Source organism: Sciurus carolinensis, chromosome 3, assembly GCF_902686445.1.
Source record: "Sciurus carolinensis chromosome 3, mSciCar1.2, whole genome shotgun sequence".
Taxonomy (NCBI): Eukaryota; Metazoa; Chordata; class Mammalia; order Rodentia; family Sciuridae; genus Sciurus; species Sciurus carolinensis.
The window spans coordinates 97,300,566-97,321,416 of record NC_062215.1 but is presented as its reverse complement, the minus strand read 5'-3'; the positions used below and the strand labels follow the sequence as shown (position 1 = coordinate 97,321,416).

The 20,851-nt window shown below is 34.6% G+C and overlaps 1 long non-coding RNA gene across 1 annotated transcript; it reads left to right on the top strand.

Moving 5' to 3' along the window:
* The first annotated feature begins 692 nt into the window (after window positions 1-692).
* Window positions 693-20,449, top strand: LOC124979048 (uncharacterized). The gene is made up of 3 exons (XR_007107619.1): window positions 693-811; window positions 19,710-20,068; window positions 20,310-20,449. It is a non-coding gene; the product is annotated as an uncharacterized LOC124979048 (long non-coding RNA).
* The last annotated feature ends 402 nt before the right edge of the window (window positions 20,450-20,851 follow it).

Genomic DNA, 20,851 nt, shown 5'->3' with positions numbered 1-20,851 from the left:
GAGGATTCTAAGTTCAAGGTCAGCCACAGCAACTTAGTGAGATCCTAAGGAACTTAGCAGACCCTGTCTCAAAATAAAAAATAAAAAGGGCTGGGCATGTGACTCAGTGTTAAAGTGACCCCGGGTTCAATTCCCTGCACCTACCCCTCCAAATAAAGGCAAGAGTGATTTAGACTTTCTAAATCTAAAATTGGACACCTATTGACATTAAATTTAATTTGTTTCCTACTTGCCTATGTGGACTTAAACTCTAGAGGGCCCAGCAGTTCCTTTTACTATTCAAGATGACACCCAAACAGCTCCTTCCCCTAGTCTAATTCTTTTGTACTGGAGCAGCAATACAGGATCCCTGGAAGAAAGGTGCTATGTAAACCACAAGGGTGTGGAATTGGATCACGGGGTGGGGAGCCTGTGCGGTCTTGGATGGGGACTTAGTTTCTCCATGTGCATTCAATTTGTGATTTTTTTTTTTTTTTAATTTCTGGAAACTTCTCAGAAGGCTGATGGTGTATGTTATAAAACTGGAAAAACACATGCACAGAACAAATAAGTAAATAGCTGCCCTCTGCCATAAAATTATGCTCCTTCCTCAGAAATGACTCAGTGCAAACGGGCCTCATAGAGATAACTGGTGTGCCCCACCTTCCTGGCATGATTTGTCATCTTCCTTAGGCGTGCTGGCAGAGGGAGAAGCAGGAGAGCCTGAGGAGAGGAAGTAAAAGAACATTTCACCCTCCTGGGTAGGACTTGTGAAATATTAAAAGTTCTCCTAGCTGAAGAGGGACAAGAAGATCCTTCTTTACAACATCAGGTTCGTTGGCCCTGAAATTGAAGAGTTGTGGGTTGCCCTATTATTTACTTAGAACTTTGCTGGACAAAATAACTTTAAAATCTCTGCCTAGAGATTCTTATCTAGAGCTGAAAAGCATCTATTCAGTTGTCCTGTGCAATTTGGCTGTGTGATTTGAATTAAAAGTACATGAATTAGCATGTACTTTTTAATTGGGGGAATTGTTAAAGAGTTTACTCAACAATGCAAATAGAAAAAAAAGAATGCCTTCTGAAATTATCAATCATCAATTATTTATATAATTAAATGACATATGACTGAGTATGTTATATAATGTAGGTTGACTTATTTGCTAGCAGGCTTTCTACTGAAGATATCTTGAAAAGTTTGTCATATTACTAATATTTGTAGAAAGACAAATATAACTAGAAATATAGAGAAGTGAGAAAAGATAAGTATTTTAAGGGCTAATTTCTTTTTTTAGGCTTATATATATTTTTTTAATTTGCAATTTTCACTCTTGATGTGAAAAGTCTGAGGCAGAAAGTACACAAAAAGTCCCAATGTACCAAACTTAGAGAATAAGATGCAAAATAGAAAGGAGTTGATGATATTAACAAGGAATAGAGCAACGTATGATCCATCGAATGAACAGATCTTTGTCAAATTGTAGGCCATGATAAGAATATGCTAATAAATTTTTATAGAGAAAACTACAGTTCTTTACTAAGTGAAATGTTCAAAATAGTTAAATTACAAAGGAATCATAGATAACTAACAATAAAAAGATGATGATGGGCATCTCTTTGACTCCAGGGAGACATCTGTACTTGGAGTGGCTACAGATTCTTGAAAACAATGTCTGAGTTGGCTCACGCAGCTCTCCCACTGAGTTTTTCCATATTCACACTTTTCAGAAAGTTTTCCTCCTTTTCCTTCCTAACCCCCAAATCACATGCATGCCTTAGATTAAAAGTATGCTTATCCCTCTTGAGTGGCAATGGAGAGAATTCTTACAGAATCCAATTATTTTCAATGAAGAATATTCAAGTTATCATCAGCATCTTCTATACTATCAACAATACTTTCCTTACAGCATTTCTGCAAATTAGTGTCTCTCAAAGCCCCTTCTTCAAAACATCACAATTAGAATAGCCCAGGGTGCTTATGAAAATGCAGATTCCCAAATTTCAAAGCTTCAAAGTTAGATCCTCAGGATTTGCCTTGATAATCTAAATTGGATGCAATGACACATGCCTGTAATCCCAAATAGTAAGGAGGGTGAGGCAGAAGGATTGCCAGTTTAAGGCCAGTTAAGGGGAGACTCTGACAAGACAGTTTTATCAAACTCTGAAAAGTTTGGGAACCTCAACTAAACCAACAGTGTGATATTACTGGAGAATGTTTCCTACTGTGTTTACTTTCTTAGAAAATTGACTAAAATGATTACATATAAGATAGAAAAAGTCCTAATATTCAGGACATTTGCCTTGCTGGGAAACCACCCTGATAAGGCCACCTTTGGGGAGTAAAAGGAGTCTGACTGAAAAGAAGCATCACTGGATTTCCAGAGTTGTGGAATAAACAATCTGAATGAGAGGACACACCCAGGAAAAGAAAAATGTTCGAACTTGTCTAAGGAGCTTACACTTTACAAATAGGGAACAAACTTTTTTTCTGTACAGGTCCTGTAGTCAAATATTTTAGATTTAATGGGCCATTTGATCATGCCTTGGGTTATAACATTTTGTGAAAGCAGCATTGGGGGATATGTAGGCCTATGAGTGGGGCTAGGTGCTATTAAACTTCATTGACATGGGGATTGGCATGTCATACTTTTCATATGTAACACATCTTCTTCTTTTGATTTTAAGTATAAAAATCATTCTTGCTTCACAGGGATATACCAAAACAAACATTAGAATTTTGCCCACCCATTGCAGTTTCTCAATTCTCGCTCTGAAATAGTTATTTTCAAAATGTAACTTCACCTGGCGGACACATTAAAATTCAGACTACTGGGTCTTCCTGGCAGAGTTTCAATAATGAAGGTCCTGGGCAACTCTTAGATGGGTTCAATGAACCTTAAGTGCCAGGGAAAATAAGAAAATAAGGTGGTGAATTTCTAACATGCACGTCATTTTGTCACTGTGGAACATCTTAATTTTTGTATTAAGTTCTGTGTTGGGAAGGACAAGAATAACTCCCAAGTTAGAGGAAGCTGTAGAATACTTTTGCATAGAAGTTGTTGAGAGCCAGCTTAGACTCACTATGAACAGCTGAGGTGGAGATGTGGCGAATTTCTTGGCAAAAAGAGACCTGGGAGGAGAAAAAAGTAACAGAGAAACAGGGTGGAGAGTCCTCATTACCATTACATTAAGAACAGGTTCGCCTGATTCATGCTGACCTTAATGTAATCTAATAGAGAAGCTGAAACAGTTCCATGTGAATCATGTTCTCTGAATTCCAAGTTATTATTGTTATTTTCATTATTGAGGAAACAAAAATTATTCTGTGGTCGAGTAATTGGTTGACAATTCTAAGAAACTAACAAAAAAAAAAAAAAAAAAAAAATCAAAAAACCAGGCCCTTCTGTTTTCAGCCTATTAGCTAGCGATGGAATGCAAGGAGCTTTGATTCAGGGGATTCCAGCTTGTGTCTAGAGATCAAGGGTTGAGAGTGGGAAGTAAGAAGATGTCTATCATCTTTTACTGTCTCATTCCCACCCCTGCTTGTCACTTCTGCTTACTCTGGGACCTGTCATTGTCAAATATTCCCTCTTCCCATTAGCAAGATTCCCAATTTTTTCTTCCTACTGACTCATGTATTTTCAAGAATAAGAAATCTTAAAAAAAATAACCCTTTATCCAAAACATGTTGTTTCCTTGGTTTTACACCTTAATTAACTTATTTCAATAAAAAAACAGATGTAAAAATGAAAGAAGACTCACCAGATGAGAAAAGTAAGACTGTTTATTCAAATTTGCTGCTAGGGTTTGTGTCTGGAATGTCTCTCAAAGGTTCATGTAGATCTTTGGTTTCTAGATTTGTGCTTCTGAAAGATGGTGGAAACTAAGACCTGTGAGAGGTCTTCAGGTCACTGGGGGCATGTCCTGAATGGGGATTGAGGGACCCAGGTCTCTTCCTCTTTTACTTTCCAACCACAACGTGAATAGTGCAGCTCTATCTACAGTCCCATCCTGATGCACTGCTAAGGCTCAAAGCAACAGACCGACCAATCATAGACTGAAACTTCTAAACTGGGCCAAAACAAACCTTTTCTATTTATAATAGATATCTCAGGTACTCATTTAGAGTAGTAGAAAGCTGAGCAATATATCTACTATAAAGCAAGGGAGTCAGCCAACATCTCCTGTGTTTTGGCAGAGACTTAAAGATAGACAAAGGGATGGGAAAAGCTTTAGAGTGGAAAAAAGGAAAGTTACATGTGGGTTCAGATTGGAGACTGTGGGTGTGGGAAAGTTGTTCATTGTTGGGCTAACCAGAGGCAAGGCATCCTATGGGATTGGTTAGGGATATATGTATGGCTTTATCTTTTAATGGTCCCAAGTTGGAAGGTAGGATAACAATTAAGAAAGCTGTTAGAACTAGCCATCTGACTGATTATGACAGAAGTTATTATTTAGCTTCCTGGATTATTACTAGAGATAGTAATCTAGCTTCCTACTAGTCTGATTTATAACCAACTGTTATCGCAGAATTATTATTGTAGATAAGGGATTTAGTTTCTTCAGGTGATTGCTGTATGTATTAAGGCAAAGTCCTATTTTTATACATGGTCTTAATACTGCCTGTAAGTGTCTTCAGTTCCTCACTAAGTAATAGTTTACCCAATCACTTTTACTTATCACCTTTCCTTCTAGCCTGGCACTTTTAACTTCCCATAATCAAGTTAGTACTATTTTTGTTTAAATATGCTAAATGCAAATTTCCCAAAGTCTGTTCTTCAACCTTCTGGTCCCATGGTATACTCAATTTTTTTTTTTAAATGGCTCATTTGAAACTAAGTTAGGGAAGACTTAGTTCTATAGCCATTATATGTTCTGGACTCTGTTCTCCACAATCTAAATTGCATAGTAAAAACTCTGATCCAGGTAAGGAGCTTTCATACTTTTACTCAAAATATGTGATTAAGGAGTCCTCCTCCTGTTATACTTAATGGATATTACACAATTTCTTTTCATATTTATCATTCATCTTGTACTGGTAATGTTTTTTAGGAAGTGCTATACTAGGAAAACTGATAGTCCAAAGCTACCATCTCTTCTGAACTATCAATTGCAAAGGATGAAGGATTGCTTCTGGGACTCTTTGCACAGTCATTGGTGTGTTAATTGATGTATCTCCTTTTCACACTCCCCAGTTTTGAGAATAGTTAAGACTAAGCTCTTAGGCCAAAATTTCTTTCTTGTTAAGTGTTTTCCTTCAAGTGTTCGAAATATTCTCAAATTTTTATTATCTCCTGGGCCTTATTTTCTATATAAAATTGCCTTTAGAAGATTTAATACTCCACCTTTCTCTTCCTTTCCTTCTATTCTCCAATGAAGGGTATTGAGTTAAAGTCCAAAGACAAGGATTAGTCTTCCTTTTCTAGTGGAATTCTCAAAAGATTGGAATTATAAGACTAGGCAATCACTTTCTCTTCAGTACTTTTAAAGTGGTAAGATCTTAGAAGCTGGGCTTGCGAGCTCCCTCTGCCCCAATCCTGTCTTGTATGCTTACATCAGCTCTGCCTTTGGCATTATGGTTAAACTCTTTCATATTGTTGGTCTTTGCCTCATTTTCCTGTAGGACTGGGGCAGGTTTCTCTGGTATTTTCATGAGATTAGAAGCTCCTATTTGGAAGTCTAAGAAAAATTAATTAGACTCTCTGGGTCTAATTAGCTTTGTTAACTAATAAATATATGCATTTGGTGATTGCGAGGAATTAAAGGGAACAAGAAAAAGGATTAAGTAAAGGTTAGCTTAAGTAAAGTAAAGGCAGGACAGCTTAACTTAAGCAAAGTTGTCCATTATGGGTTCCAACCTGGCTTCTGCAGTAGGGTTTAGATATCAAGTTCCTCTACCAAACAAATGTCATTTTATCTTTTTTTTTTTTTTTTTTTAACTGGGAATCCTCATCTATACTTTGTGGGATCTTACAGAAAAGAGAAGCAAGTCAAGCTAGGATGTGTATAATATTAAATTTCTGGCCCAATCATATTAGCACCTTATTTCCCCAAAACATTAATATTGTGTCCTCAACTCTGAACACCATTCCAACACCATCTCAGCAGACTTGCTTAAACTAGATATTTTGTCTTTATCTTAAACGAACTTCCATGCTAAATATATTCATTTGCTTATTTCTGTCAATGGTAGTATTTTTCCTGGGTAAAAGAATTCAGTCGTCCGTATTAATTTGGTTCTTTTGTCTTATTCCCTTTCTTCCTCTACATTTTCCAACCACCCTCCTTCAGTTAGTTAACAAAGCATGCTAATTCTTCTTTAATGACATACTTGACATTTGTTCTCTTCTCTCATTGCAACCTCCTTCGACCCATTCCAGTCCTTATACTTGAAGGTACATGATTGTAAGTCCCTCATAGAAGGCTCCTTACCTCAATTTTGCACATGGAAAGATGGGATTTATACCTTCATACTAGTTTTTCTCCCTCACGTCCCCAAGTGAATTATCACAAATTAATTGTAATACAACCATGAAAAATAAATTGAGCCATAAAACTTGAAAAAAAAGTGTGGGGGGAGGAACTTTAGCAGCAATGTATGTAGAATCTGGAATAAGGATCACACAGAATTGATGAAAGAAAACTAAGGAGATCTGGGTGGGACACACAGTGTCCACAATAAATTTATCTTTTAATTTCAGTGTCATAAATAAGGAAACCAGAACTTGAGTTATCTTTCAAAATTGATACAAAAGAAGTAACAATGCTCCCTGAGGGCAGGGTTTTTTTGTTTGGCTTGCTTCTGTAACTTCAGCTTCTAAACATAGTAAGCACTCAAAAGTGTCTGTTGAATGACTGAATGAAGAGTACCCCTCCCCATTATGAGATTGGCTTATACCCCATCTGTCTGCATTTAAACTATGATGTTTTCCAGGGCTCAAATCTTATCTACTCACTTTAAGACTTTTTCATGACTCCAGACCTCTGATTTCTCCTTCTCTGGAAACTTTACTGTAGCAGTCAGTGATATGCTGTCTTGTAATATTGTTTGCAGTTTTCACACTTCTATATTTTGTTTCATCCAGGTCTGGGGTTCTTGACACAAGACCTTTAATTTTTTGGTTTTCTTACAATCCTCAATTATAATTTAAATTTTAAAAATGTCATTTATGTACTGTGTGCCACAGATTGTACTAGCTTCTGAACACAGGCTACTGACAGAAAATGGCATTAAATCAGAGAGCGAACAAATAAAGATAAATTGCATACTGTGATTGGTGTTCTTAAAGGTAACAGAATGAGATGATGTCAGATAGTAACATTGCAAATTTTGACATGGTAAAGACATGGTAAAATTTATATTTCGCACTACCTTGAAGACAAACCGATTACAGGGTAAGCCAACTTCATGATGGAAGAGGGGTACCCTTCATTCAATCATTAAACAAACACTTTTGAGTGCTTATTATGTTTTGGAAGGAGTTAAAGGAGTAACTTGATATTTAACTTTAATAAAGAAGAAAAGGAGTGAGGCAAAGGAAAGGCTTTCCAGGTAAATGGACTATCCTGGGCTCGGGTCCTTAGGTAAGAAAGACCTTAACGTATTTGAGGAAATAAAAGAAAGTCATTGTTGCTGAGTACAATCCAGGATGGCTGAAGTGCTTGTCGAATAGACTGTACCTGTACTTGTGGATATAGATCATTTTGACAGTAGAATCTTCCAATGCTTTATTTTTTCTTCATTTTATATTTCTTGCATTTTTGTTACTTTTTGTAAAGCCTTCTTAAAGATTAGAACATTGACTTTTAGCCCATATTTTCAGAAATTCTTTTAGATGTCTCAAAATTCTAGACATAGGAAATTGGACTGGACACACGATGGCAACGTAAACTTTTAAAGTAGTCTCACTCGTTTTCCTGGTTCAAAATAGGAAATTTTTAAAATGTGCATAAGAAAATTATGAACAAAGGACAGTCTCATATTAAAAAAAAACTTCATCTCAATGCAATGTAGATAAAATTTATTTTGCATATCTACATAGATAGCCATGCAAAAAAAATCAAATTGTATGTATTAAATCACAAGTTACATTAGTTATGTCATCCAGAGCAGGAAGTGAAATCTCATTTATTACAAGTTTACCTTAAAAGTTTTGATATGGTTTAGTTGTGTCATTTAAACTGGTATGGAAAACATTCTTTCTACATATAACTGATACTAGAATTATGGTTTATTACTATACATAGAGTAAAAAAAAAAACTACATAAATTTTAATTAACCTAACCTTAAATTTATGATAGAAAATTTTAAAAATAACTTTTTCTGAATGTTATTTCTCCAATACTATACTAAGGATTTATAATTACAGTTCAAAGGTGAACTGTTGTAGTAAAACGTTTTTATTTGAGTACCAAAGTTGGGCATAGTGCTGTACACCTATAATCCCAGCAGCTCAGGAGGCTGAGGCAGGAGGATCTTAAGCTCAAAACCAGCCTTAGCAATGGTGAGGCACTAAGCAACTCGGTGAGACCCTGTCTCTGAATAAAAAATATAAAATCCGACTGGGCATGTGGCTCAGTGGTTCAGTGACCCTGAGTTAATCCCCAGTACCCAACACCCCATGAAAAGAGTACTGAACTGTTACTTACCATAATCCTTAAAGTTATGATCTCTGGGCCTTAAGATCCATGAAAGAGAATAAATAAAATTTAGACCTAAAATTGCTGAAATATTTAGAATAAAAGTGCTTATTAATAAATAATTGAAATCTACTATATTTAAGAAAAGGAAATGATTTTTTTTAATTCCTAAAAAAAAATAAAATCAAGGAAAGTACTGATATCCTTTGTTTCCTATCTGAACCAGGATAGTTTCAAACCTCATTTTTTAAACATTCTATGTTAAAAATCTAGCATTTCTTTAATGATTTTTGCTGAACAGATTCATGTGTTAAGAGAAAGTATAGGTCTCACAAGATTGACCTTCAAACAGTTAAATACATGGACATTTAGGATTTCCTAAAGTGGAAGGTTGGATATGAATAAAATATAATGCCTTCATTTGAATATAGTCACTAAATTGGGATTAGCTAATTGCACCATAAAATTATTATGATCTACAAGATAAGAGACGTGTTACACATTGTAATTTCTAAGCCAACACATCAATCCCATGGAGAATAGTCTCACCTCCATGTACTGTAATTTATACACATAGTCCCATTAGTATAAATGAGATTTACATACAAACTCCCTTTAGTAGCTACAGGAGAACCTTAACTCAAAGATTATTTTGAGCTTTTAGATAGAAATCAGGGCTCAGAATACTCTGAGCTAGAGAATGTCAATATTTCACATGTCAAGAGACAATGGATATAGAACCTATTTGTACCACAATTTTTTATGTTCAGTGCTTAGGAAAAAAGCAAGCAAACAATGAAATGAAATCGCTTTATTGAAAGTACTCTGAGAAGGCCCTGGTGACCTTCCACTTACCTGAGGTAGAATTTTCCTCTTGGTTCATGTGGGATGTGCTCGGTGAAAACTCCTGCCAAGGTCATTATTGCTACAGTTTCTATTCAAACACAGTTTTAGTCTTTTCTACTTAGGAAAAAGACAGAAGGGATTTCTTAGAGGAAATCAACCTGGAAAATGAAGAAAAATCTATAATTTTAGTTTGCACAGCTTACAGTAAAAGCTTAAGGTTAAGGCAACAAAACAGCAAAATCCAAACTTGCATCATCAGAGGCAATTGCTCTAAGGTTTTATAAATGGAAGAGGAGGAGAAGAAAAAATAACAATTCAGGGATTTAAAGTGTTCCCAGAACATGCCTGAATCTATCTGTTGGTTGACTATGAAAAAGAAGTGTTTAAAGCAAAGATTAATTGAAACCTTTTGTTTTTATGAAGTGTTTGCATGTCCTCTCTGCACCAGCAGCATCACACTTTACCTTGAAATTGGCATCCAATCAGACTTATAAGTAGACTCCAGTTGGACAGACAGACTCATTAATTCTCCCCTTATCACAAACCCAGAACATCTGGGCATTGCCCTTTAAAACAACATCAGGTTAAGAAAACAAACCATTTCTCAGGCTTGATAAAAGGTTTGAGTTACAGGATAGGCAATATTAGGGTGAATAAAGCAGCGTGTTTGGGTATCATAAGTGGGTTATTTAGAAGTTGACTCAAGTTCATGAATTCTTAATTCTATACTGTATGTTTTCCTGTTCTTTTTCTTTCTTCCTAGATATTTTTTTTTTAAATAAAACTGAAAGCAATGATTGCTTTTCAGGGAACAAATATACTTGAATATAGTTAACCTGTTCTTAAAATATTTTGGATAAGGATTAATCCCTCATGCCAACACATTGTTGGTACAACAGCAAGGTCAATTAATTAGAAGAAAGGTTTGAATTGTTCTTGGTGACCACAGACGGCCTTGGAAAATTCAAATTCTGAACTGTTGTATCTACAAATACTTTCCAAGAAGGCACTTTTGTTCTTTTTCTTTAAAAAAACAACAACAACGAAAAAAAAAAAAAAAAAAAAAAAAAAAACACTGTGCTTTTTCCTGAACCATCATGACTATTAAGGAACAATTAGATAATTTGACTGTAAAACATGTAAACTAATTTGCTTGGAAAACTGCACATAGGAAAGAGGATGTATTTCACTTACTATTTGTGGAGTAAAACTCAAATGTACAAACTTAGTGGAGAATCCAGGCTTATTTTGCGTTTTACATATAAGTGATATCTTTGTCCATTAGAGAAAAAAATGATCCAATCTGAACCATCTATAGTTCAGAAAGGCAAGTGTGTGTGTGTGTGTGTGTGTGTGGGTGTGTGTGTGTGTGTGTGTCTGCATGTATATGTGTTGTACATTCCACAAATTTGGATTTAAACCATACTTCTGAAAGAATAATATATTTAAAAATTCTTTATAAGCAGAGCTCTACCAGTTACTTTGATAAGATTAAAAATTAAAACTTTCCTTCAGTTGTTAATGACAACAACTAAAATCATTTCATTGGGTATTCTCAAACTAGATGGGCACCTAGAGTCAAACCAAATTCAAGGTTCCTTGATTTTTCAAAAGTAAATGATGTAACAGGCCTTTCTTAAAGCATCTATAATCTAAAGTTTCATTTTATATACAAAAAAAAAAAAAAAATTAAAAACCCTAAAAACTATACACAAAATTAAATTGCAGAGTTGCTTCATTTTAAATATGCTGTTATTAGCACTTTCAAATGCAAAGGGGACATTAAAACACACACATATAACCACAAGTCTAATGTTTTCATTTCACCTCTTCCCATTTTATTCTTTTAATAGCAATACTACAAAGAGGAACTTCAGACAACTCTTACCAGCAAAGTCCAGTGTTACAACACATTTAATTATCCTCCAGCTTCTATTTAAGATTACCTGGCATAGTTAGCTCTGCCAGATGTAGTTTTGCTATTGGATAATTTGATTTGCTGACAATGTGCCCTGCTTTAAAATATAGGAAGTGCCTAGGTGACTGGTGTCCAAATCACACATATTCTTTTGGTTAAAATGAAATGTGACTCTGAACTTAGTCTTTAATTACATTTCCTTCCCTACCTCCAACAAACAAAATTTTATAACCTCTCCAATGAAAAAAAAAAAAGTCATATTTTGTGAATTACCACTTTGGAAGCAGCCCAGAACCAAACATTACTTAGGAAATTTTCTATTATTTGTATTAATCAAATATGTACACCCTCTGTATTTTTAATGGCTTTATCAAATGGCTAATGCCTTGGAGGACTGGGAGACCATGGGATTTCAGACCTTTAGCCTTGGAGGCCTGGGTGGCCATGGGATTTCAGACTCTTATCTAAACTATTAACTGTCAAATGAAAATTATTCTTCTAAGACCTTAACCCAGAATAAAACATGCTATTGTCTACACAAAGTATAAGACAGTTGCTATGGTATGTCAGGTAGTGTTGGGCGGGCTTGAAAGCATATTAATTTCAAGAATGAAAATATATCCAGATACTTAAAAAAAATTAAACTCACAATGGGTAAGCAAGAAGGCTCCTCATGAAAAGAAATAAAGTAATATTGCTTAAGAAGAAAAACATTGAAACTAAGCATTTTTTACATTATCTCCTCTAATAAGATTTTTTTTTTTTTTTTCATTTTGGTTTTAGCCTGTGGAGACTGCATTGTTCCATCAGGATTGCTCTGTCAAATGAAAAATGTGTCCACATTTTACCATGTGCTTAAACAACCAAGACTAAGTATTAAATCTGAGGGCTCTGTACTTTAAGAAACGTTTTTACAAGTGGAAAGTTATTCAGCTTAGATAGTTCATCCATTTTCCAGAGCCTTTTAAACCTGCATAATATATTGAATGTCAAAAAGCTATAAAATCTCTTTAACTATTGATATCTATTTGTAGATAGCAATATAAATCCTGCTATAAAGTTGAATAAGTAAATGACTTTATCTAAACAGAGATTTGGAATATTGTTCTACTGTTCCAGGGGCATAGCTTTCTGGTTATATTGTATACCAGTAAGCTTAAGTTATTATTATTTTTGGTCATGTTTTATAAATGATTGCAATAGGAAGTCAGTATTGTATTTTTAAAATCTAAATTTGTGTTAAATGTAATATAAATATATCTTCTGTGTACTATATACGTACTCTAGGTATAGGTGTATACAATTATAGAGTTACGGTGATAAATATGAAAGAAAGCAAAGGGCAGAAGAAAGTCATGGTGGACTTTCTTCGAACAAGGCTCTGAGGAAGAGGAATCAACAGGAGTCCAAAAGTGACGCACACACAGTTGTCTTCCATTAGTTAGAACTCAGTCACATGGTCACTAGCACCAGAAGAAAAACTGTGATATTCAGTCAAGTTCTAAGCCAAGGAAAGGAGGAAATGGGTTTAGAGAACAAACCTTCACTAGTCTTATTGCATATGCCCTGGCAGTTGGACACCACCTTTGTCTATTTCTTAGGCTTTTCTAGATGATCACTTTATTCATCGACCCATTCACAGCCATGTCCCCATCCCACTGTTATAGATTCTGTGGGTGCACTATTCATATGTCTTCTGAGCCTTTATGACAGCTCTGAGATAATCATCCTGCATCTTATCTTCCTCCATTTCTAGTTTATTCTCTCTGTGGGGGTGGAGGACAGAAAGATAGTAGAATGAAACAGACCTTATTACCCTCTGTATATGTATGATTACATGAATGGTGTGGATCTACATTGTGTACGACCATAGAAATGAAAAGTTGAACCCCATTTGTGTACAATGAAGCAAAATACAGTCTGTAAAAATAAAAAAGATTTTAATAAAAAAAAATAAATAAAACACAAAAATAATAAAAATCATTCTGTTTCAACCCTTTCAAATGTCCACACAGTAAAGCTTTGACTCCCTATTTGGCATTGGATACCAATCATGATCGGACTCTTTCCTTTACATATGCATCCTCTGAAGATCCCTGAATTTCATGCTAATTAAACCAATTACTTAAAACCTCCTAAACATGCTGCACACTCACATACTTAAGGTGTGTACATATTCGCTTGCTCCAACTAATGCCTTTTTCTTTTGTCCTTGGTAGAGAAAATCTACTCATTCTTTAAGACTCAGCTAAAATCTTCACTTCTAACAGAAATTTGTTTTATTTTTCTAAGAAGACTTGGTATTAAATTCAACCTTCCACTGTTTCTAGCACTTACCTATAACTGTGATTATTAGTTCATTCCTTTATCTCTTCCCCAGTATTATAAGATTCTAAAGTTTATGAACTATATGATATACTCTTTGATCCAAAGAATCTAACATAGAATCTGGAGTATAAAGAGCTAAATAATGAGGAGAAACTAATCTTCACCTTAGCAAACTAAATTTTTTTGAATGGATAAATGATAGTCAAAAGTACAGTGAAATAACCTTTTTTTGTGAGTAGAAAACATATTGTCATGTCCAAATATAAAGTCTGTAGTTTGATCCAACTTTAGATATCATGACAAAGATGTTCTACAAACAAGGTCAACCTAATCTCCTTAAGCTATGTTATAGAGAATGCCTAATGTTTTCAATCATGTACTTTTACTTACCAAGAATTTTTACCCCACACTTTTCTCCAGTTAATAGTTATGCTTTTCTCTAGACTCAGCTTTCCAAGGGATAGATTCAATGACTTGTTTCCCATTTTCTCTTGAATTTTGGTGGGAGCTAGCTCTAGTGTTTGATCTACAGTGTTCCCAGCTCCAATAGTGTCCAGATTTGTCCCATAGAAGTGATCCTTTGTGGAGGAGGATGAACTCATCTTATACCTGCAGATACTATCACTTTTCCCCCTAAAGCTCCTAAAAATAAACTCTCAATTTAATTTTTAAAAAGCAAACAACTTTTTTCTTGCTATTGCAGTAACTTTATAGTAAGTCCCTTATATACCCACTAACAAAGTCGCCATCTAAATCAATGCCTACATAGAAATGTGGAGGCAATTATTGCCTGATTCAAAACTGTTATTAACTATTCGAGAGACTGAAACTTTTTATGTATCCTCTGAAAAGCTTAATACAATGCAATGTAAGCAGTAGACAATCTATAATAACTTTTTGAATGATTTGTTTAATGACTGTATTATGTATCATGATACTAGTCATTGTCATAATTTAAACCAACTCTGGTTACAATATCAACTGGTGAGTTTGAAGTATTCAATTAGAAGAAAAATAAGCAAAACAAATCTTGCAAATTAATTGATTGGAATTGTGTACTAAAGGAAAAAGTTTTGCTTAAATGAACACTTCACATTTTAACCACATGTGGTTGATTAAAAGTTCTCAACCTAGGATAAATTTACTCCCCATGGGACATTTGGCAAAGCCTAAGATATTTCTGAATGTCACAACTGGATGGGACTCATATAGGTAGAGATCAGGAGTACATAGCGTATTAGTCCCCCAAAACAAGCAAATATCAGTCTTGTCAAAATTGAGAGAACCTGGTTAATAATATTATATCACTTGTTTAACTACATGCAAGCAGTTCACTTAAAAAAAAAAAAAAAAACCTTGTTCTTTTAATGAGTAGAGAATGATATCAAAGACTATGACATTTAGCTCTGCCACTGACATGCTTATATTAGAAAAAACTCAGTTTTAGTTTGTCAAGTGAAGATAATGTAGGCTTTCCCAAAGGTATCTGTAGGAATTAGGGAAGAGCTTTCCAGATTGTCTACTAGGAAAAGAGAGACCACACATGATATAGTACATTTGTTTTTTTTTCCTTCAATCCCAGTCAACTTACCAATTTGTTTTTTAAATTCCTTATATTTTTCTTCCCAAATTTATGTGCTTGAATTTTCACACTAAAAAGTAAATAATAGGCTTCCTAACTCTAGATAACTTGATGGGTCTGAATTCATTCTCTCAATGAAAAATTATCAGTGAATGATAAAATCTATTTAATCATGCTTAATTAATAAATTGTAACACTTGTTTGTGTAGATGTGTGGTATAATAGTAGTTGTGTAACCCTGTGTTAATTTTTATTTCAGTACAATGATACATACATTTGATACAAATGATAGATACCCAATGAAGAAAGACACTATGAACTAATTTAATGTACACACATTTGAATTCTTACTGAATGCTCAGAAATGAGCTATTCACTTTTAAGAGGTTACCTACTGCCTTATGCCTGCCCCATTGCCAGTGATTCTTTCCTGATTCAGATTCCTACTCAAGTGGCAACCTAGAAACAAGCTTTCCTAAAATTCCTACCTTAAAGAACCTAAACACTGTCATAAAACACTATATTTGGATCATTGTCCCTAACTGGATTTATGTTATTTACTTATTTAATTATTAAATATGATCTGAATATTCCACCAGGATATAAACTGGCTCAAGGCAGGACTTCGTCTTTCACTTCAAATGATGATTCTCTAAAGCACCCATTTTTAATATCTCATTGTTTTTAAGTTACTAAAAATCTGACTTTGGTATAGTGGACAGAATTAGCTGAAGTAAAGAAGAAATAAGTGTTAGTTAACATGAAGATTGTGTTAACTCAATCATCTGACCCCACTCTTTTGTTGATACTGTCCTATATGAGGAGAATAAATATAATGCTGCACCATTGGTTATTGGAAGGATCAAATGAGATAATATTGCATTAAGTATAGAAGCAATAGTTAAGTGACAAATTTCAACTCCTTTGTTTAGAGAGTAAAAGCACTCACTTTAAATAAGTTCACTTTGTCTGCCTAGACAATATTTTTAGCCTACGTAATCTCTGAAAGTATAATTTGAAATAGAATTGGATGAATGCTTCAGTACATGAGCAGTTAAATTCATCTTCCCTTCCTCACTGATTCAGTCAGCAAAATTAAAATACTTATTTGATGCCTATTATATATCAGATACTTTGATAGGTGCTGGGTATTCAGAGTGAACAACAGAACACAGTTCTTACTTTTCAATTTATACAATCCCTAATCCGAAAAAAATAGCTCTTCACTTTCAAAGTCAAAATAGGTAAACAAGGAAAGAATTTTCTTCAATAATAATTCATTACCATTTTTTTTCTTCATTGAGTTATTGCATTAAGAAACTTTTTGCAAACGTTTCCTGCACTATGAATATGTTGGGAAAGTACTACTGGATCTTAATACATAGGGCCCCGAGACGCTAAAAACCCAAGTCCTCAGTTCTATTAACAAAGCATTGGTAAATACAACATGCAAACAACAGCTTTTCCACCTTGAGAAACACCAAAAGAAAGTTCTGTATTTGTCAATGACACTCACAATGTACATTAAGCAGGATGACTAATAACTTCAAAAGTTGAAATATGTCCTAGGTACTGCAGTTATTGAGCTGCAACCATTTACTCTATGTCGTTCAATTTTCTAATTTATGTGACTCTGTGTGTCTAATGATTTGCATTATAGAATCCTAGCTAGAAAAGGAGCTGCACCCTGAATTCAAGCATTTTTGTCAGTGATCTTAGCATCATTGTATCTATTATCTGTTGCTGTGTTTTAAACAATTATGAAATGTGTGACTTTAAACAACACTTCCTTATAAATCCATGGATTTAAATTGTAGACTGGATTCAATTAGTTAATTGTTCTATTCTCTGCTGACTCCTCAGTTCTGTTTGGTTGACTACTGAGTGGCATTCAACTCTTGATCATTTATTTTTTATACCTAGAAAAGTAGCCTTGATTTACTTATATCACATTGGTAGAGAACCCAAAAAGAGTATGGAAATACATATTCTATTAACCATCACAGGCCAAAGAAGATTCAAGGATGGGAAGAACTAGTTTGATGAAAAAGCTTTAATATCATTAAAAAATGTATATACTGAACTACCCTAAGATTCCATCTCACCCCAATTAGAATGGCGATTATCAAGAACACAAGCAACAATAGGTGTTGGCGAGGATGTGGGGAAAAAAGCACACTCATACATTGCTGGTGGGGTTACAAATTAGTGCAGCCACTCTGGAAAGCAGTATGGAGATTCCTCAGAAAGCTTGGAATGGAACCACCATTTGACCCAGTTATCCCACTCCTGGTGTATACCCAAAGGACTTAAAATCAACATACTACAGAGATGCAGCCACATCAATGTTCATAGCTGCTCAATTCACGGCAGCCAGATTGTGGAACCAACATTGATGTCCTTCAATTGATGAATGGATAAAGAAACTGTGGTATATATATACAATGGAATATTACTCAGCCATAAAAAATAATAAAATTATGACATTTACAGGCAAATGGATGAAATTGGAGAATATCATGCTAAGTGAGATAAGCCAATCTCAAAAAACCAAAGGACAAATGATCTCGCTGATAAGCAGATAATGACACATAATGGGGGTGGGAGCGGGGCAAGAATGGAGGAAGGAAGGACTGTATAGAGGGAAAAAAGGGGTGGGAGGGGTGGGGGGAAAGGGAAAAAATAACAGAATGAATCAAACACCATTACCCTATGTAAATGTATGATTACAAAAATGGTATGCCTTTACTCCAAGTACAAACAGAGAAACAACATGTATCCCATTTGTTCACAATAAAAAAAAAATGTAGATACTGGACAAGGTGAAAAATTGGGGGCAATTTTATTTAGCTCTTTTTAAACCAATAACTACATTTTAAAAAAGTCTTCTTTCTTTGTTCTCCTAGTTCTAATGCAAATTGGGCAGAAACATCGTTCAGTTAAACAACTGTTTGGTGATCTCAGTTGCCATTCCTCATCTTAACATTGTATTGCTTTGAATATAAATATTAATCAACCTTGGTTCATTTTTTTTTGATAGTCATATCTGGTTTCTTATATTCTGTAAGATAGAAGTTAAAGCACCAGCTAGGTTCTATATGGTTCTATATTCCTGGGTTCTTCCATTTCTATTTTCTTGTCTTTCTCTCCTAGCCTCTTGTGTGAAAAGCCTTGTAGTTCAACTCATTCAAGTTATTACAAGCAAAATTATATCCAAGTCATTAAGAAAACTATAAGAACAATGAAATTTGATTAATGAAAATGTCTTGATGACTCAAAGTTAATGATATTAAGTTGTAGTAGTGAAGAGTTCATTTAGAAGTATTTCTTGATTATTACAGTTTGAGATATTGGCAAGTGATTTAATGGAAAGCATCTCTCTCTCTAGAGACTTACAAAATATGGTAGACCACTTTATTGGTGAAATACCTTTAATGAATCATTGCCAAGATACATTGGGCTTCATCAGGTGAAAATTTGATGACCTGTTGTTCAGAAAGAGAAAAGAAATATGCCATCTCAATATTTCTACATTGAGTAGAAAGATTGTGTTTGGAATGAATTATACCATAGAACAGAAAATACCTGTCATTATTCCTGCTGCAATGGGAGACATGGAACACCTTTAATTTTACATTCTGGACCTATATTTATTAATAGAGCTTCCTGACACCTCTATGGAATAGTTCAAATAATCACTCCCAGTTTATTCAGGTGGGAGGAATTTCAGCTAGAACATAGATCAAATTTTCTTGGCCAATAATATGTCAGTGGTTGGTTGAAGCTAAAACCTACATCCCCAAACCTTTCTTTCTAACTTTTCTTGTTTACTTGGCAATCCAAATTTCCTTTTCTGTCCTCTGTCCCTCATCCCAAATCCTTCCCCTTTTCCCTGCTGAGAATTACAGTGAACTCACTTAGAAAAATAAATGCAAAATTAAAGGAATGCTGGGTCATAATCCGTTGGTCCAAACTGAATGACTGAGAAAATATGACTTCATTATTTTAAATAACCAACAGAAGAATTACCTGTGGAATTTCTATATTTCCTCCCTATGAGAGCATGTAGGTTAATGAAGGGTTAAAATAACATAAGCTGTTTTTATTTTTTAATGTTTTAAAATGAAAAGTTAGAGAAAGAAATAGACACAATATATCTGCCATCTAGCTTTAACAGTGATCAAATCAAGGCTACTTTCCTTTTCCCACATTATTTTGAAGCACAGCACAGTCATCATATCACTTTAATTTTTTTATTAGCAATGGCAAATGTTATTTATAATAAGGGAAAAATCAGCATCACTTTGCCAGACCCAATGGGCTTCCCTTTGCCAGTTAAAATTCAAGACTGAATTACTGCATTTTTGTACCTGCAAAACACGCTGAACATAACGTTTTGTCATTCTTTTAAACAGCAAATGGAAGTCATTTAAACCAGATGAGCGACAGGCTGGGGAATTGGCATACCTACAGCACAGGATACACAGAACCATGCACCTATTTCAAGAGAATGAAGAGTGGGTGGCCGGAAGAGAGAAACTCTCTCCCCCATTTAACCTGTAATTTGACAACATCTGTGAAGAATTATCCCCAGCATTGGCATTGTAATTGTTGTATCTACCATCAATCACCAGGGAGGGGAGATTACTTGAAATAGATGTTAACAGCATTATAGTTTAACAACATGAAAGCAAAAAAAATGAGAGGAACGAGATCTGTAATACTGCCCAAATTCATCAGGGAGCTTGAAAGATGCTAAATTTCTTAACACAAAGTGAGTATTATATTTCCTCATATAAAAATGCCTAATTTTTCTAGAACATCCTCTATTTTGTATTCTCAGTGCTAAAAATTCACATTATTTCCGAACTTTTAAAAGATGGAGACATTGTGCTTGCTTTTATGTCTCACTAAGAGCAATGTTAATATGAACATTTTATGCAGACTTTGAGAAAGGAAAGCCACCTCTTCCAAATCAATATTATTGATAATATGATCTTTTCACATTCTTTCAGGAACCTGAATTCTCAACAAACCTGGATATACAGAAGCAGAGCTCATTAACCAGCTGCTCTCCATTTACCTGTATCTGATATGCTGAGGAAATATTTACTTGGTTTTGGAGTGCTGATTTTTAGATAAATACTTACTTTAAGTTTGTTTGCCTTTATTTATGATTCAAAGACTATTCTGTATGTTACAGGAAAAAAAAAAAAAAAAAAAAAAAAAAACTTCTTCTCTAAACATTTTATACACTGTTCACTATTTTCCAAAACAACACTCCCCCAACTTTCTTCCTACCTTTCAGTATGTCTGTTTTTCAGTTCTCTTTCCTGTCATTTGCATCCTCAGAACTCATTAATATACTAATGCACCCATGTGTGTATTTGCAGCTTGGACCTCTGCCCTGAATTCCAGATCCATGTATTCTGCTCTGTTTTGTCACCTCTCCTTAAATGTCTAAGGATGATTTCAAAAAGTGTGCCAAAACTGAGTTCCTGGTGTTCTCTCAACACTACACTTTCTCTTAGTCTTCATAGTCTCAGGAAATGGTCTC